Raw genomic sequence first — 17,589 nt, 5'->3', positions numbered from 1 at the left:
ATTGCAATGGCATCACTGTCACCTGTATCAATCATGCTTTCTCTTTGAACAGAAATTCACTATGGGCCAGACTTTGCCAGTCTAATTCGGGCTGAGTGGTGCCTTGCTCCTCAAGTACTCCCAATGGGATAAACAGGAGTAAGCGAGCAAGGCTGGCAAGACCTAGCCGTATTATGTCTCTGGAACATAAAGATGAGGAACCGGAAAAGAAGGGATACAGTGAGAGCACTGCCAGTAGCAACATGTACAAACAAAGATTTGTTTTACTAACCCAGCATAACCCAGAACACTGAAAGCATCACAGGCAAACAACAGTAATGCTGGAGCACCCAAGCCGAGGCGTTTTCCACTGTAAACTCAAAAGCTATCTTTACATGTTTTTATATCTACACTTCTCATGTTCACTGTTCAGCTGTGGTTTCAAAATGCATCTCTTGAGTCATTTAACTTACTTTTCATTTGTATTTCTTCAAAGGCACTCAAACAGTATTATCAACAGGTCTCTGTTACTCTAGAGAGGAATAAATATTTTTGTACAAAAATAAAGTCTGAAAAAGTAGGCAGCAAATCTGATTGAGATCAGGCAAACGTTTTCAAAGAAACTTGCCGTAAGAAATTGTGGCTTGACATAAGAACAAGCACAGTACGTTGTTTTTCTGCAGTATGAACTAAAGATCAGAGATGGGAAAATAAAGTCTCTCGTACCACCTTATGACAGAACTGAAGGATTTTGGAAATTATTCAGTCAGGTTGTCCAGTAAATAAATTGCTCCCAAGAATGAAATGAGAAATAACAGTCCTATAAAAAGACAGCACTGGACAAACCACACTTAAAATGAACTATTTATTGAAAGTCACTCAAGGCCTCGAGATAGTACAGTCTCTGATCAGATTACTTACATTTTATTCTAGAAATAATTAGAAGATGACAGATGTTTCATCCACCTTGATGATTCCTGTTATCTGATGTTTTTTACAGCCGACGTGCCCACTGCTTTTTCAGTGACACCTCTTAGGATTCGAGCCCACAGTGTCTCTCCTTATTCACGAGAAATAAGGAGGATGCCACTCACATCACATTTTACTTATCTCCAGCAGGACGACAGGGAGTAGCTTTCTTTCCTAGGATGTCAGATGGCATTCTCATGCATACGAATCAGCTACAGCGGGCTCACTTTTGATAGTCAAAAACTACTTTCCATTAGCTAAACTACAACAATAGAAACATACTGAAAAGTACAAGAGTAATCCTGCTGCACACTAGAATTGCTAAGCTGCTGCACACACACATAAATCTCAGCTTCAATAGTAAAGATCAAACTGACTTTTCCTCAGGTTGTCTGTTATCTCTCCTGATCTTGTCCAAGAAGAAGATTAGTGTCTCTGGTCTCCAGCACCGCATGCGACACCCTGCTGAGGGCAAATTTGTCAGCATACAGAGGGTCTAACACAATGATGAGTTAATTCTCTTAGAAGGTTTGTAAATACAAAATGGATCGACTTCTCTTTTCTATATTCATTCTGGGAGAAATGCTAGTCCCCATGAAGACAATGGGAGTTTTGCCATTGACTTCAATGGTGACAGAATTTCACCCTCTGACTTTTCATTAAAACACATTTATTTTCTTCCCTCCTATGCTTGGTGTTTGGACACTTAGCTCTGAAACGGTTTATGGTCTTTCCCTTATTGCAAAGCCCCTGTATAATTATCGTATGAACCTCTCCTTCTCCTCCCAAACCCACATCCACTTGTATATTTTGTAGCAAATCCATACAAAGTACTGAACAAAATAACTCATGTCTTTCCCCATACCACAACCTCCACTGAGTTCTGTCCTACATCCCCTGCCAGTACCTTGAGCACATCTCTTGATGGCTTTTGGTTTTGGTGCCACATTTTCTACAGTGGGGCTTTTGGCTACCAGTTTAACTGAACCAGCAAAAACCCCTAGGGTAGATATAATTTACGCTGCTACAGTGCCGACTGTAGCTTTCCCCTATGCTAGGGATATGCACTAGCAGATCTACACTCATGGGTAAAAGTCCAGTTTAGACAAGACCTTAAGGTCTAAGCCATAGGAAGCTCATTAGCTTCCCTTGGTTACTAAGTAGTGTTGGTAAAACAGGATCCTGAAGCATAAATGGCATTCAGCTGAGTCTTTACACTTCTGAGTATTGAATAATTTTTCTACCAGATCAGGAAGCACTGAATGTGTTAGCCCTTAGCAATAAGAAACATTAATCATTCCCCTTTACAAATACAGAAACTAAGAATCAGAATACAGATAAATCAACAAAGACTTTGATCATGACAAGCCATTAGCCAGTTCAATGATTTAATCTCATACACGAATCAGATGTGGGGGCGCATCCATTGGGGATGTTCAATGACTGGTCACATAGCATGCAGCCCTTTCTTGAGCAAAATTTCCACTGCAGTCAATGTTACCGAGCATTTGGATTTCAACTTGCATTTCAACTTTATTTTTACCGTTGAGATTTGACATGTCTCTTAAGTATTTTGAGTGAGAAATGAAGCTATTGTTTTAGCTATCTCTGGCCCATCTAGCAGTGTGTCATCTCCTTGAGAAACACAGTTGAATGTGGTCAACTAACACACAGTATTCATAAATCCCCCCAAAGTGATTTCCCTGTAGGGGCACTTGGCTTTACTTGATACCCTGTACACCATTCATCTTTCAGAAATGGCCCATAATGGTCAATATTTAATGTGTAATCACACTAAAAGCTGTATTTTAAATGTCTCTCTCCTGTCTCTATGTGGACCCTTTGCTTTCAACCAACCATTCATTACAAATCCAAAGGGATGAGATTTTAGCCTCTCATTTCTAATTATAAGCTACACTGGATATTTTAAATTGCGGTTAAACTGAGGGACACAACATGCCTCATTTTTGCCAGAGAAGATGGCTTTGACTAAAGCGGTTTCCATCACACCAGCTCTCACAGTTCAGAAAAGAGGACGCTAATTCACAATACAGTTGTGGGTTTCAATTCTTTCATCTTGAAGACACCAAGGTTTTAAAAAACAGGTCAATTGTGCGTGAGCCTTTATAACAATAAAGCAAAATTTACAATGGAAAATTATTTTACTTTGAACCTCTTAAAAGATATGAATGTTAGGATGGCCATTAAAGTCAGCGTGCCCACAAGTAGAATTGAAATTTAATGACAGCTAAGCAAGTGGCAATTAACTTAAAATAAAAGCTAGAGGCACCCTCCATTGTACCCCATCTATTCCTAAAGGCAGAAAAGGGAAGCTACAGTACCTTCTACAGGGTACCTGCTCATTCAAACAATGCACTGTGGTGCCAATTCCCAGGTGTACAGTTGTTTCCAAACACTATACATGTATTTTGTACACGTGAAAAATAGCATAAAAATAAGTTGTAGCACAGTGGAGCAAACTGACTACAGCTGCTTCCATAGACGTGAAACTGAACCCAGAATGTCAATACCAAGCTTAAAAACATGACAGACTTTGCACAGACACAAAGGAACATACTCTTGAGAGCTACCTAGGTGATTGACTTATTCTTCATAATAACGCTCCCCCACAGTGAATTGTATCCTAGTTACACTAATCCCATTTCTCTCACTCTCTTTTAACCGTACTTCATTTGTACTATATTCTAGACCATACAAAACAAAGTATGTTTCATTTCTTTGATCATCATGTAAAGCCAAGCCCTGTTAGCCAATATGCTTGGCAAGAATTCCGTTACTTTTATCTTCTTCACTGAAACTTAATGATCCCATAAAGCTTCCACTGTAAATTAAACAATCCCATCAAAGCATCTGCTAAATGTTTATTATAACACATGATGTACCGAGGCAAAATTTGTACCAGGAGTCAGCAAATGATGCGTGCCCCCATCAACTAGCAAACACAACAGCAATAAACAGCCGTTTTTCATAGTAATTAACAGAAGACCAAACAAGAAACAGCTGCCTAGGTTATTTAAAAGCTTGTTAGTTACAGATTTTCACAATTATTTATATCAGAATAAAGCTATAAAATATTTTGCATCCTTAAGATTTCTCTTGTCTCTTTGTTTCCAGGGAAATTCTTTGAAGTTAATATCCCAGGTAAGGCAACCCCAACCACTTACAGCCACTGTGTAAGTGCATAGATGGAAAATATTCTTTGAACATTACAGTGCGGTTCTGTAGCAATATGTGCCAGTTGCCTATCAACAGAGTCCCTCTACACTGTGACTGACATGTTAACTCTCATACGTCCTCACAGGGAAATGAGCAAAAGCCAAAATCATTATAAAAGAAAATGAGTTTCCCACTCCAACTCTGCTAATTTGCAGAAAATGAGAGAGAAGCTCACAAAAGCAAATTAAAATACGATATATATAATAAACTAATACATTTCAAGCATCATAAAGACCATAAGCCCGGAGTCACAATGGACAACCTAGGAGAGAGATGTTTGTTTGTATTCTCTAGAGGTGCAGGGCATTTTGCTTTGCTGACTGAATACTGTCAATCTGAGTGATTATTAAGAGATAATTCACATAAAGGAAATCGCAGTACACAGTAAGGTGGGGAAATGAGCACTGATTCCACTAGTGGCATAGCAGAGCTGGGTCCACAATGCACAGATAAATCTCTAAGCCCTAAAATGGAAACTTTCTCATCTGGAACACACTAGGTCTCTATCCGCCCAGTATTCAAGTAAAGGGCACTTTATTTTACCCTCACCTGGACCCCTGGTCCTCCTCTTTGGTGCCCCTGCCATCAGTAGCTGCCTTAGCCCTATGCAACCTCTTAAAGGGCCCTGCACTACATACATTTCTGACCCAGCAGCCAGAGCACCATTGTGATTTCCATGTCTTGGTGATCTACCATACCATCCAACAGTGTCATCAGAGGAGGCTGGCAGACATTCCGTTGGAGGACCTGTGCCGGACACAGGGAGGATGAGAGAGTAAGAGGTAAAGGAACAGGACAGAGAGTTGGTGAGGAAAAAAGAAGGCGGGCTGAGGGAGAAAATAGCAGATAGTCTCATTTCCTGGCCAGTGTCTGTTTTGTCTGGCCAGACAGCAGGAGCAGAGCCAGATCCATGGGTTCTGCTGCCCCACATGAACTGGAAAGCAGCCCTGTCTGCAGAGACCCATACAAACAAACAGTATTTTCCTGGCCAGGTAACAGTGCATTCTGCCTTTAGCGTACATCCAGCCCTGAGGAGGTCAGTCTACTGACTGGCGCTGCACAACCCTTCACCCCTCCTGGGAGGCCCAGCCCCCGTTGGCACCTCGGGAAAGAGGCATGGGAGCTGGGCTGGCATGCACTTTATTAATACTCCCTGGGCACTCCTGGCAGATGGCTTTGCAAAGCGGCATGTGTCACAGGCCCCAACCCAAGGGAGCGGAGCTTTTGCTACCCCGACGCCTGAACTAGCTAAGCACGTGCAGCACTAGAGATGGGCTCCCACGGCCAGAGCCAGGCCCGGCTTTCACACCCTTCTATAGTGGCCGGGACAGGGGGGTGCTGGGATTCTCCAAACTTCAGATGTAGGTCGGGGGGGGGGAGGGTGTTTGTACACCCCACTTCCACAGCTCAGGGGTGTTTGGATCCAGGGCTGGTGGTTTGGCCCCATCTCTAATCAACACACACACGAGCAGAAGGCGCAACGATAGCTCGGCAGAGCAGGGCGCAGCGTCCCTGCCACCCACACCCAGCGGCCTCCTCCCTCGGGACCGGCTGCAACTCACACAGCGGGGCTCGCGGCTGCTGCAGCAGCTGGGGCCAGGTCCGGCCGAGCCCGCTGCAGCAGGAGCGTCCCCGGAGCCCCCCCTGGCCGGGCTGGGGCGCTCTGAAGCGGCGATCGCCTCGCGGGGGGAATCCCCACGGATCCCCATCACAGCTGCGGACACGCTGCGGCTCGAGTTCGGCTGATGCTCCGGCGCCCTCTCGCGACCAGCCTGTGTAGCGGCGTCTATTGACGCCCCCAGCCTGCGTTCCCACCTGGATTCTGCTCCCTGCCTTACTCCTCTGACTGGTACCGGACAAACAACGCCCCTTCTATTTGTCATTACCCCACGGCAATTTGCTCCTGGCTGCACTCAGACCTTCCAGCCTAACAGCCTGGTTCAAGGGGGGAGTTTTAGGTGAAACTTGATCTAAGTTCCAGCCTGATCATTATATTGTCCTTTACTTCTCATTTTTACCTGCTTGAGCCTTCCTTTGTGAGACTGTAAAAAGAGACTGGTTATTATTTTGGGGCATTTTTTGTGTACACACACACACACACACATTATTTAAACAACCGTTTCAGAGGTAGATGTAGCTAACCTTTCCAAGCTGACTGCATATGCAGAATCACTGTTCCATTATATATATTTTAATAGGATGACTCAAGTTAACAGGCTGAAAGGTCACACAGTGATGCAATGCAATTTTTAATCTGATTCATCATTAATTATTGTAAGGCTATGTCTATAACCAAACCAACAGCATGCATTATAACAAAAAATATAAATTCCAGCTAAACAGAAACAATTCCTTCAAGCAAGCAATAAACTATAGGCCCCTAAATCAGGTTCTTTTGCTTGTGTGTGATCTTTCAAATATAAAGGGTGAAATCTTTTCCCTATTGAAGTCAATGGGAGTTCTCCACTGACTTGACAGGCCAGGATTTCACCCAATAGATCACCTCACGCAACGGAAGTGAGAAATTGTGGTTAGATTTTATGCTGTAAACTTTGAATTAGGTCACTTACAGAATTATGTTTCTGTGTTCTGGCAATATGTATAAACTACTCACGTTCCATTTTTGTGGTTTAGGTCAGTGGTTCTCAACCCTTGGTACCCACACCCCATGGGGATACATCAACTCATCTAGATAGATACCAAGTTTTACAACAGGCTACATTAAAAGCACCAGCAAAGTCAGTTCAAACTAAAATTTCATACAGACAATGACTTGTTTATACTGCTTTATGTACTATACACTGAAATGTAAGTACAATATTTATATTCCAATCAATTTATTTTATAATTATATAGTAAAAATGAGAACAAGCAATTTTTCAGTAATGTTCTGTGACACTTTTGTATTTTTATGTCTGATTTTGTAAACAAGTAGTTTTTAAATGGGGTGAAACTTGGGGTATGTAAGACAAATCAGATCCCTGAAACGGGTACAGCAGTATGAAAAGGTTGAAAGCTACTGGTTTACTTTGTCATCAAAATCCCCTAATAAAATACTTTCCAGCCTTATGGTACAGTTGACTTTAATGCCGTATATATTTTATATAAAGCCTAGTCTATACACACACACACATATATTTCATGTAAGGGCGCCTATGACCCTGATTCAACCACACATTTAGGCTTAAGCTCATCCCTCATCAAGACAGCACTTGAGCGTGTGCTTAATTTTAAGCCTGTGCTTAACACTCACTAAAGTTATTGTAGATTTTCAAAGGCAGCTACCTCCCACTAAAAGTCAGACCTGAGCACCTGCTTAACTGCTGTCCTGAATTGGGGTACTTTCCTGAATCAGGGCTAAAAAAGAAAGCACTATGCCCAGTAGAGTTTGTACGTTTGTAGAATAGCACTATTTATTTTGCCAGTTTGTGATAGGCATGTGACTCTTGAGTGACAGACTAGAGGGAGAGCTAGTAGTTAATGTGTCAGGTCATCTAAAGCCTAGTCTATACTGCAAAAATAACTCATTGTTGACAATTGGTGTCAGGAATGGATGCAGCTGAATTGATTTAAACTGAACATTTTAGCAATAAGGGTAGACAAGGATGCACTGCATGCAACATTATTTGAGTAGCAGTAGTTAAAACCTACTCAGAGCTGCACCTGTTGTCAGCAATGGGCAAGTTTCATAGTGAAGACAAGCCTGTAAAGAATTTCATTCTTTTAATTCACACTTTAAAGTGGTGCATTAAATTTTCCAGTGCAAAAAACACAGTAACATAATATGGTTGAGAGTGTCAAGACACAAAATTAAGAAAATCACAGTTATGGTTCCCGCAGCAACCATAACATAGCTCTTTGTACATATGTTATCCCCCGTCTTTGTGGTTTTTAAACTTCATATTTGCTTGGAGCTGCCTCGGTGGTGCAGTGTATCACATTATATGCTGGTAAATTCAATGCCTTCATATTTATATGAAGTATTGCTGAGTAGTGGTTGTCTTGGGAACCATAACTTGGAATATTCTGATTTTTATATATTCAAATTCTCAACCCTACCATTGCATTAATATAGTGGACTTTTTCTTCTGCATCTGCTTGTTGCTTGAAGTGTGAAAAGAACTAGACAAAGAAAAATTGTGACAGCCCATTCAAATAACTGTACATATTTTTATTGGAATATACTATGAGACACTCAAATATAGACACAAATGTACATGTCTGTCAGAGAGAAAAGTCAAATACAAGACATAATGGTATATAATGGAAACGTCTAGGGAACCTTAACATTGTGTGCTAACTATTATGTACTATACCTGGAAATACATAGTGTCATGTTTATTTTATTGTGGGATACCAAAGATGTAGTTACAGATGTGTGATGCAACCAGTGAGATTTACATTTGCCTGTATATATCTGAAGCGCTGCACCTTGGAAAACTGTTAAAAGTTAGTCAAAACATGTCTAGGCTTGATTTTCTGCCGAAGGCATTTGGATGCCTGATTGTCATTAATCTTGCAAATTACACAATATGGTAAATTTGACCTCCTACTCCAGATCAATTTCTGCCCTCAATCATGCAGATTGATAGCCTTTGTAATGTTATACCAGCTAATTGAATTTCAAATGCATTTATGTTCATATTAATCATCTCTTTGGGAATTTTACATGTCTCTTTTCCTATATAAATTAGATAGTTGAGTTTGAATTTAGTTAATAAACACACTGCCCTCTACGGCCCTGAATCAGGAAAGCACTTACCATAGAGCCATCCCTATTCAGCACAATAGTAAAGGGACTCCAGCATCCAAATCCCCCCATTGCTCTGAACATCTCAAACCTCATGTGTGTGTGCGCATGATGTGATTTTCAAATGCAAATACCTTTGTTGGACCAGATTCTTAGCAGGCGTAAATCAGCATTGTTCCATTGGAGTTCATGGAGCTACACCAATGTGTACCAGCTCAGACGCAGTATCTGATCCACTATTTCTTAATGGAAATTGCTTCCCACTTTTCAAAGACACCTGCCTTCAGGCAAGGTTATTGCCTTTTTGTGATAAGTGAAGTTTTATAATAAACGGGCTTTGAGTTTCGTGGTATGGGGAATAAGGGCCTTTTCACACTTGAAGAGCAGCTAAATTGAATTTACCCAGACTTTTCCCCAAAAAATTCCCATTAGACAAGAACAAAATTGAGAAATGTCAATCCAGAAAGTGTTCTCCTTCCCCAAAAAGTGAGTTCCATAGTAAAGGGGCTTATACTGAAAGTATCTCTTCAAGCGAAGGTTGCTGCTGTTCTGCTACTCTACTAAACACGGGCAAGATTTATTTATTTTACTTTTTCAGAATTTAAAAAAAAAAACAACTATTTTTGCAGCCACACGTTTTGAAGCTGGGCAAGTGGCTTTGATGGGCTGTGAAGCTTATTGGACTCCACCTGCATATGTTTACTGTCAGGTATTCTAGCAATTGCACCAGAAAAGATGAAGTGATAAACCGATGGAGCATTTCTCGGATATGTGCTAGCTTGAAGGCTTTTCAACACTATGAAGTAACGTTTTGGTGACAATACAACTATGTAAGGAGCATCTGTCTTTTGTAAGGTTTCTGTCAAAACATCCACAAAGCTCTTGTTATTTCTTGGGGGCAGGGACCATCTTTTGGTCCTGAGTTTGTACAGCGTCTAGCAAAGTAAAGTCCTGGTTCACAACTAGGACACCTAGGTACAACCACAATACAAATAACAACAACAATAATACGCATTTCAATATATGAATCAGTGCCTTTTTCTTCGGCTTTTATACTGCTACTCATCGCTCTTTTCTCTGAGCATTTGTCTCTCAATCAATACCCACACCACCACCCCTTCCTCCGCTTAACAAACAAACTTTTGTGTTCTCTCTGGCAGTCTCTACTACATTTACCTCTCTGATTTATTTGTCTGATTCTTTAAGAAGTGAGCACCTAAATGAAGTCTACTTTGTGGCAGCTCAGCTGGAAACATGAAAAGAGGATCAGATGCAAAGTTATCTAAATCAATTGCACACACAAAGCCAATTGTGTAACAAAGAGCCACTATCCTGCAGCCCTTAATCAGCCAGAACTCCCTATTGAAGTCAACAAGGCATTAAGGGCTTCAAGATCAAGTCCCATTTCTCTCTCGTTTAATGAAAAAGTTTATTTTGAGCTCTGAAAACATCAGATTATATGAACTAAGCAAATCCAGAACTCACACTTTAATGAGAACTGAACTTTGCTTTATGCTTAATCTACCATACACAAAAATTAATCACATTAGTGCTCTCCCTTATGTAGTATACCAAATAAATAATTAAAACTTGCCTGGAAAGATTTAACAAATAATGTGCGTGTTCTCTAGTTGCAAGTTTTAAAGCAAATATGGAATTGACAGTGGAAGATGTGTGGCCCTTCAAATATACTGAATTGATCTCACACTATTATATCTACCAGGAGCTTTTGGAAGATTAAAGAGAAAACTCCCTCAACTCTTTTCTTTCTTGAAGTTGACTTTGAAAACAGCACTTGCACCACTGCAACTCAGCACGCAGTTTCCAATTACAGAAACTAATCCAAAAGGAAGTTGTATGAGCTAGAACTACAAGAATTAAGAAAAATCTCAAGAACAAAAACATTAAGGGACCAAATTCTCCCCCTCAGTTACTTTGGTAAGTTTAACTGAACTGCCCTGTTGTAAGTGAAGGAAAAGTTTGCACTAAGGAAATAAAGAATTCCAATTAGCTGACACGAAAGATTTTGTTATTCAAAAATACTCAAATTAATATTTTCAAATTAACAGACAATGATTTGGAGTTGCTTGTCCAACAGCAAGAAAAACTCATCTGACAGTTTTCACAATTCTTATTTCCAACCTCATATAAGGATGGGGGATGGAGAACAGTAAGTGTGTGTGTTGATCATCCTGCTGTACCAGTTCTGCCGCTATTAAGCATATGCATCATGTATTCTATGCAACTCATTATCTATGTATGAGCCATTTCTGGTAGCACTATTTTATTCTAATATGGGGCATCATTCTGCATGCTGAGACATTTTAGCTGTACCTCATCAGGAACTTCAGCACCAGTTCAGGCAGGTAAGAGAGGCACCAAAGACCCGCAAATAGAGAGAAAGAAACACAGGCTTCTCTGTGAAATGTACCTAGCTAAATAAAGGGGAGAGGATAATCAAACAACTATTGACATTCTTCAGGAACAGCAATAAACTTTTGCCTTAGGACCCAAAAATCCTTGTGTATTTTGCCTTGTAATATCATCTGGCTGAGCCGTGTTTAATTTTGCAACCCAAGACACACTATTATTGCTCTCCAAATACTTCCAGCATTTGTGGAGTCAATCTTCAATATTATTTAACAAACTGGTGCCGGGTTGTTCTCTGGGGAGCCCCTTTCCGTTTCATTTTAGGCACCTGCCATCCAGCCGGCTGCATAGGAGGAGCTGGGGATAAACTCACACGAGCTCACAGAGAATATCGATCCCGTTCATCATAGAAACGAGCACACTCGCTGAAATATTAATCTGTACTCAGCTGTAAAAATAACAGCGAGAGCCAAGTTAGCATCGTGCACTTCAGCACGATGGATCAAATTACGTTCATTTCTCTTCAGATCAAGCTAGTAAATAGTTTTGTTATATGCTGGAACCCAAGGCATGCCTAGGAGATCCAGAACAGTAACACTGCATGGGAAATCACAGTCACAAGAGGTCCCAGCTGGAAAAGCCAGCGCCTAGCTCAGATTACAGATTGCCAGTTAGCACCACTCCGCCGTTATCCCCAGCTGGGCAGAAAGGGAGGAGAAACTGACTAAAGTTTATTTCTGTTTCTTTTCCTTAAGCGTAACCACACATTTTGGAGAAAGTTAGAGCCCCACAGCCGCTAGGACAGACGCGTCTCTCAGCAGCCAGGGCCTCGCCTACCTGTGCAAGTGATCGGCTGCAAAGGGCTGGTCCCAGATGCTTGTGGAGCGGGCTGAGGGCGTCCCTCGTTTGTTCTTTAAATTCTGGCTCCCGGGCTTGGCCGGTTCAGAGAGAGGAGATTGTGGAGGCGGTGCTGCTGCTCTGCGGGCCGGAGCTGGATCCCTCCGGAAAAGCCGGCTCCATCCTCAGGGCATCGGGGAAGCTGGAGGTTGGAGCACCGACGGCCGCGGCCAGGCGAGGTGGGAGGTGTGGCGCTGGGAAACAGCAGCTTCACACGAGGAGAGAGGTCCACCTTCTGAGCAGCCCGGGCGTCTCGCGCGGGAGGCAGATGCTGGGCTGAGAAGCCGACTCACGCGCCCCCTGGTGGTTCCGGCCAGCACAGCAGCACCCCGCGCAAGGTGATTCCCTTCACAGGACTTAAAGCGCGCTCTTTCCCTCCGCCAACTTCTCAGTCCGCAGAGCCCGCGGCTCCCAGGCGCGCACTTGGCAGTGTGTGTACACTCAGTTAAAGCTCTTCCAGTGCAGCCTCTAAACCGCCACAGTCTAAGTACAGTTAAATACCGGGAAAGGGAAAAAAAATACGTGATTATTCAAGTTCCTAACCAAGCTCGAGCAAATATCCGCGTCAGCCACCGCTCCAGTCACCCGCATACGGTACAAACCCCTGCCTCCTTCAGCACTACAATCCGGAGGCACAGTCTGCACATACAGAGGCAACCGCTCTTTCCTGAGTCCAATAGGTTGTGCAAAACTAGCCTGCTGCTGGTGGACAAATTCAGAAATACAAACCTTCCCCCTTAAAAGAAAGATACTGTGAGGGTGTGGGGGTCTCCTCCACCCCTAAAACTGACAGCTGCGCTGGAAGTTTTAAGATATCTGCAGCTTCAGCACGTCCGCCCTGAAGTTCAGTGGAGGAAGAAATGAACCACCCTAACCCTATCCCGAGCTTTCCAAAGGACTGATTCAGCCAGATTGATTGACTGATTCAGCAAACACACAACACTCACCGTACCTAATCTCCCAGTAGCCTATCAAAAGCAGTGGGAATTAAAGACCCAGTCTGTGTATGTTAATGTGTCCAGATGCACAGACTGGGAATGACAGGTTTCAGAGTAACAGCCCTGTTAGTCTAATGCTGACACAGAGGAGACAGTCTAAATGCCAGAGGGAACAAAAGACACTGCTCACTTAAAATGATGGCACTGCACCAGCAACACCATAGGTCAGGGAAGGGTGGGTACCTTCAACCTAAAATAACTTGGTGGGGGGGGGCGGACAATAACAACCCTTTTACTATATACGTTTTTCCCCACCCCTCTCTGCAGCTCCATGTACACATGCAGGAAGCACGGTGTTCAGATCCCAATCTGAATTTTTTCAAATCACTGGAGTGTTCAGATCTGGGTTTAAATTTGGGCCTACCTCTAACAAAAATCCCACTCACATCTCTAAAAAGGAAAGCAGAGCCTAGGGTGGCAAAGGCCCCAATTTGGCAAGGTCCTTAAAGAACATGCCTCACTTGAAGTATATATGAGTAGTCTCAATGAAACTATTCACATGCTTAAATTAGGCACATGCTTAATTAGTTTGCTGATGTGGGGCCATAATCTCCATATATCACCCTAAAATTGGGTAGGAGGAAGACCTCTAAAGGGAGGAAGGATGGTCTTGTGGCCAAGGTAAGAGACGAGGCATTGAGCAACGGGGGTTTCGTTCCTGGTTCTGTCAAAGACTGCCTATGTGACCTTGGGTGACCAGTCACTTAGGTCCTGGTCCTGCAAATACTTAAGCATACATGTAACTCTATTTGTATCTGTCAGTAAAGCATGTGTTTAAGTGTTTGCAGGATCAGGCTCTTAGTCTCTCTGGCCAAGATATGTAAAGGTATTTAGGCCTAGCCGATTTAGGAGCTTAGATCCCTTTGAAACTTTGGCTCCCAAGTGTCTAAGTCACTTTTGAAAATAAGGCTTCCAAGTCAGTTAGGTGTTGTAACAGTGAGCAGAGCAACGCCTAAATACCTTTACAAATCTGGTCCTTTGAGGCCTCAGTTCCTCATCTGTATCTAAGTTATACCCCTTACATTACAGGAACACTGGGAAGATAAATTCATAAGCCCCTTGTGGGGCACTCAGATATTACAGTAATGGAGGCCCTATAAATACAGAGACAGACGCAGTGATTTTCCCCCAATATGAAAAGTATATATCAAGCTATTTAGAAAGAACATTTAAAAATAAATGTCTCCAGTGATGCAATTCTCCAAGGAAAGGGGACCTGAAACAGAGACAGTCATTCCTATGCCCCGAACCTACTCATGTCAAGTGTGTGCAGAGCTGACAAATCCTGTCGTGCTGCTCCTAAGCACTATGAGGTGTGAAGTACAGAAAGCAAGCAATGTAATCATATTCAGTAGCCAAAACCGAGAACACTCAGCACAGGCCTCACATGTTAAAAACAAAAAAACAACAACAACTTGTAATGGAGGTGAATTCCTCTGCCAACAAGCCTCAGCTCTCTAATTAGAGGCACTAACATAACACTGTCAGTGTTTGTAGAAGACATGTTAAAACGTACACTGTAAACCTTGATTTTTCTCAGTGCAGATACAGTGCAAATTAAAAGCAGCATTTTACTAAGCATATTATGCAAAACACGGTGACCTGGAATTCATTCCCAGCATAAAAATCAAAGCTCAATCATTGTATTTATGCACTCACAAAAATAAACTTAATTTACTTCTATAGCATAGAGTCAGATTTACATAAAATTCATCAAACCATAATCTGTTGTTATAATCAGTGATTTCCCTTGTCTTTTCCACTTACCTCTTCCCTGTAACTATTTCTGTCAGTGTAAAGCTGTGTTGTCTGCCTTATTCAGATCACCTAATGCATAACAGCATGGCCATGTAACTACTCGAGTTCTCAAGAAAGCCAAGACATCCCCATTTTGGATTCATTTTGATCACAGGAGTCTTGAGTTTAATAACATAAGGGGCAGTAGCATCACATTGTCCTATGCCAGTACTGATGGAGCCTCTCACATCAGAGAGGAGGAAAGCACTGGCATATGGCCAAGGAATGAAAAAGAACGAAATGTGGATTTACTAAAGCAAAGTATGTTATTCCAGAGAAACCACAGGGTTTAATGACAGGCAGGACCACATAACGAATTAATGTACTGTATGCTGAGTTTGGGATCCTTATTTGGTTGATTCAGGATGACCAGTTATAAATTAGATTTCTGCTTTCCTTTGTTTTCATCTTATCCTCCACTGTTCAAAGCAGGCTATTTTTTTTCTCACAGAGATGTGTATAATAAGCACTCAAATATCACCCTGTGGTTATTTATACCTCACTAATATGCTCCTCGCCATTTTGTCGCTTTTTGGCATTAACTGCTACGTCTCCAGCTAGTGTTGCTGAAGAAACCTCAGTTGCTGAAGCTTACAAATGGAATAATTAATTGTTGAAAAGGAGACACGGATACCAAAAATACCTGCTTCCTCCTGTGGGTGGCATCAATATATCTTCAGTATACAAAGGTCTCTTTAAAAGAGAGAGAGAAGATTGTGTCTCATTTAATATAATCATGGTGAAAACAGCGGTTTGTGCTAATGACTTCAAATAGTCCGTTATTTAAATTAAGTTAATGATTTAAAAATAATGAGCATTGGTATCGCTCACTTGGTAACATTCCTACCTCTGACCCAGCAAGCTATAAGAAGCTTTGGCCACATTCTGGGCAAGCACCTCAGTCATCAGCTAGCCACATACCAGACAGGAGGATGCGAACATATGGCCAAAAATCACAGGCCTTTACAGCTTGAGCAAAATGAGACCCTCCATTAATTTCACTGGTAGTAGGGTTAGATCCCTGTGTTCAGGCCAACCACTCGAGAGTGAGACAGTTATAAAACCATAAACATGAGCAGATCTGACACAAGCCAGTACTTTAAAGGCCATAGGTTCAGCCTGCATGCCCAGGCTTCAGCTCATATTCAGTGCTGATGCTGCAGGAGTGTGCTATGCTCTCAGAGAGTGCTGAAGATGACACACTCAGCTGTGGATTTCCATACAGGTGAAATGTGAAGATCTCATGGCACTTATACAAAATATAGTGATGTCCCAGTCAGTGTTCTCTCTCAAACAAAGAGGTTTCAGAGTCCAAGGCTGCATGTGTGCTACTGCTGAGTGACCAGTGATTGACACATTCACATACACAGTCCCGGCCCCATTATTATTAACTCATTTGTACCTTTCTTTTGAATACTTTTAATATGAAAGGTGCTAACACAAAACATGGTTCTATCCTATTTTTAGAATTCTTTCTTTGTAGTGAGACATCTTGTACCATTAAGCCATAATATCAGGTCATGCAGCCTCCCTGAACCAGCAGTCATAACAGGACCTAATTTCAATGACACATCCAGCTTTTACTGCTTTAAAAGCATTTTGAAGAGAAGCAAGTGGTGGATATTGTCTTCACAACCACTGGTCTGTTACTCCTGTCATCCCAGGAGACATTTGCACATTTCTGTTTGAAACTTTGGGAAGTGAACATAGAGTTTGTGAAAGTTTCTGGATTGAGACCAAGACCCTGCTTTTCAAAAGTGACTAGTGGTTTTGTAAGTCTCAGGTTCTGGGTGCCCCAGTGAGACACCTTAAAGAGGCCTGATATCCAGAGAGTGCTGAGCACTCACCTTCTCAAAGTCAGGTTCCTTTATAGTGTCTCAAATTCAGCACCCCAAAATTGAGGCACCCAAGCACACTAGTTATTTTGGAAAATCTTGGTCCCAATTCCTATTTATTCACAACATTTACAATTTACAGCAGAACTTTCTTGCAGCTCAACACTGATCTAAGTGTGAGGGAGGAGTTCATTTCCACCTGCAAATTTAAAAACAACCCCAGAAACCTGTTATATGCAGCAATGGGGTCCATTCCAAAAAGCAAAATATTTTCTCCTTGGACATATTATTATGAGCCCCATGAATACAACTCATCCCTGCCGGAGTGCATGGAGACCTGGAATTTTTCTAACAGATATGATGCTGCTCTCAGTTTTGCATATGGTGCCTAGATACTTCAGGGTTAGGCATGTTAGAAATGTATACAGAGCCTTAATTGTATTCAGAGAGGAGTTGAATTCCACCCAGTGCAGAAAATTATCCCATCCCTCTCTTCAGTTTGGCCACAGAATTTTAATGAGCAGCTCCCAAGAGTTGCTGCCAGAACATCATTGCCAGCCCAGCACTTGGATCAACTGAATGTATTATAGAAAATAATAAAGACAGGAGATTTTTTGAATTAAGGAGCTGTGATTACATCTTGGAGTCATGGGGATTATACAAATCAGTTGGGCTTTGCTATTGTGCTGTGTATCATCTGACCCCTTTGTTTAGATTATAGCCCCAGAACTCAAGTCTTACCTGTTATTTATTCTTT

General features: G+C 42.0%; 1 protein-coding gene across 1 annotated transcript in view; it reads right to left on the bottom strand.

Annotated features, from left to right (window-relative positions):
- The window catches only part of CPNE4 (copine 4), a 335,322-nt gene extending 322,290 nt beyond the window's left edge, over nucleotides 1-13,032 (bottom strand). The window contains exons 1-2 of the mRNA XM_073333242.2: nucleotides 12,932-13,032; nucleotides 12,143-12,685 (exon numbers count right to left, since the gene is read on the bottom strand). The gene's annotated coding sequence lies outside the window, so the exon portion shown is untranslated. The remainder of the gene's footprint in view (nucleotides 1-12,142; nucleotides 12,686-12,931) is intronic.
- Between the last annotated feature and the right edge of the window lie 4,557 nt (nucleotides 13,033-17,589).

Source organism: Lepidochelys kempii, chromosome 2, assembly GCF_965140285.1.
Source record: "Lepidochelys kempii isolate rLepKem1 chromosome 2, rLepKem1.hap1, whole genome shotgun sequence".
Classification (NCBI taxonomy): Eukaryota; Metazoa; Chordata; order Testudines; family Cheloniidae; genus Lepidochelys; species Lepidochelys kempii.
The sequence above is the reverse complement of the archived record's forward strand: the minus strand, read 5'-3'. Positions and strand labels throughout refer to the sequence as shown.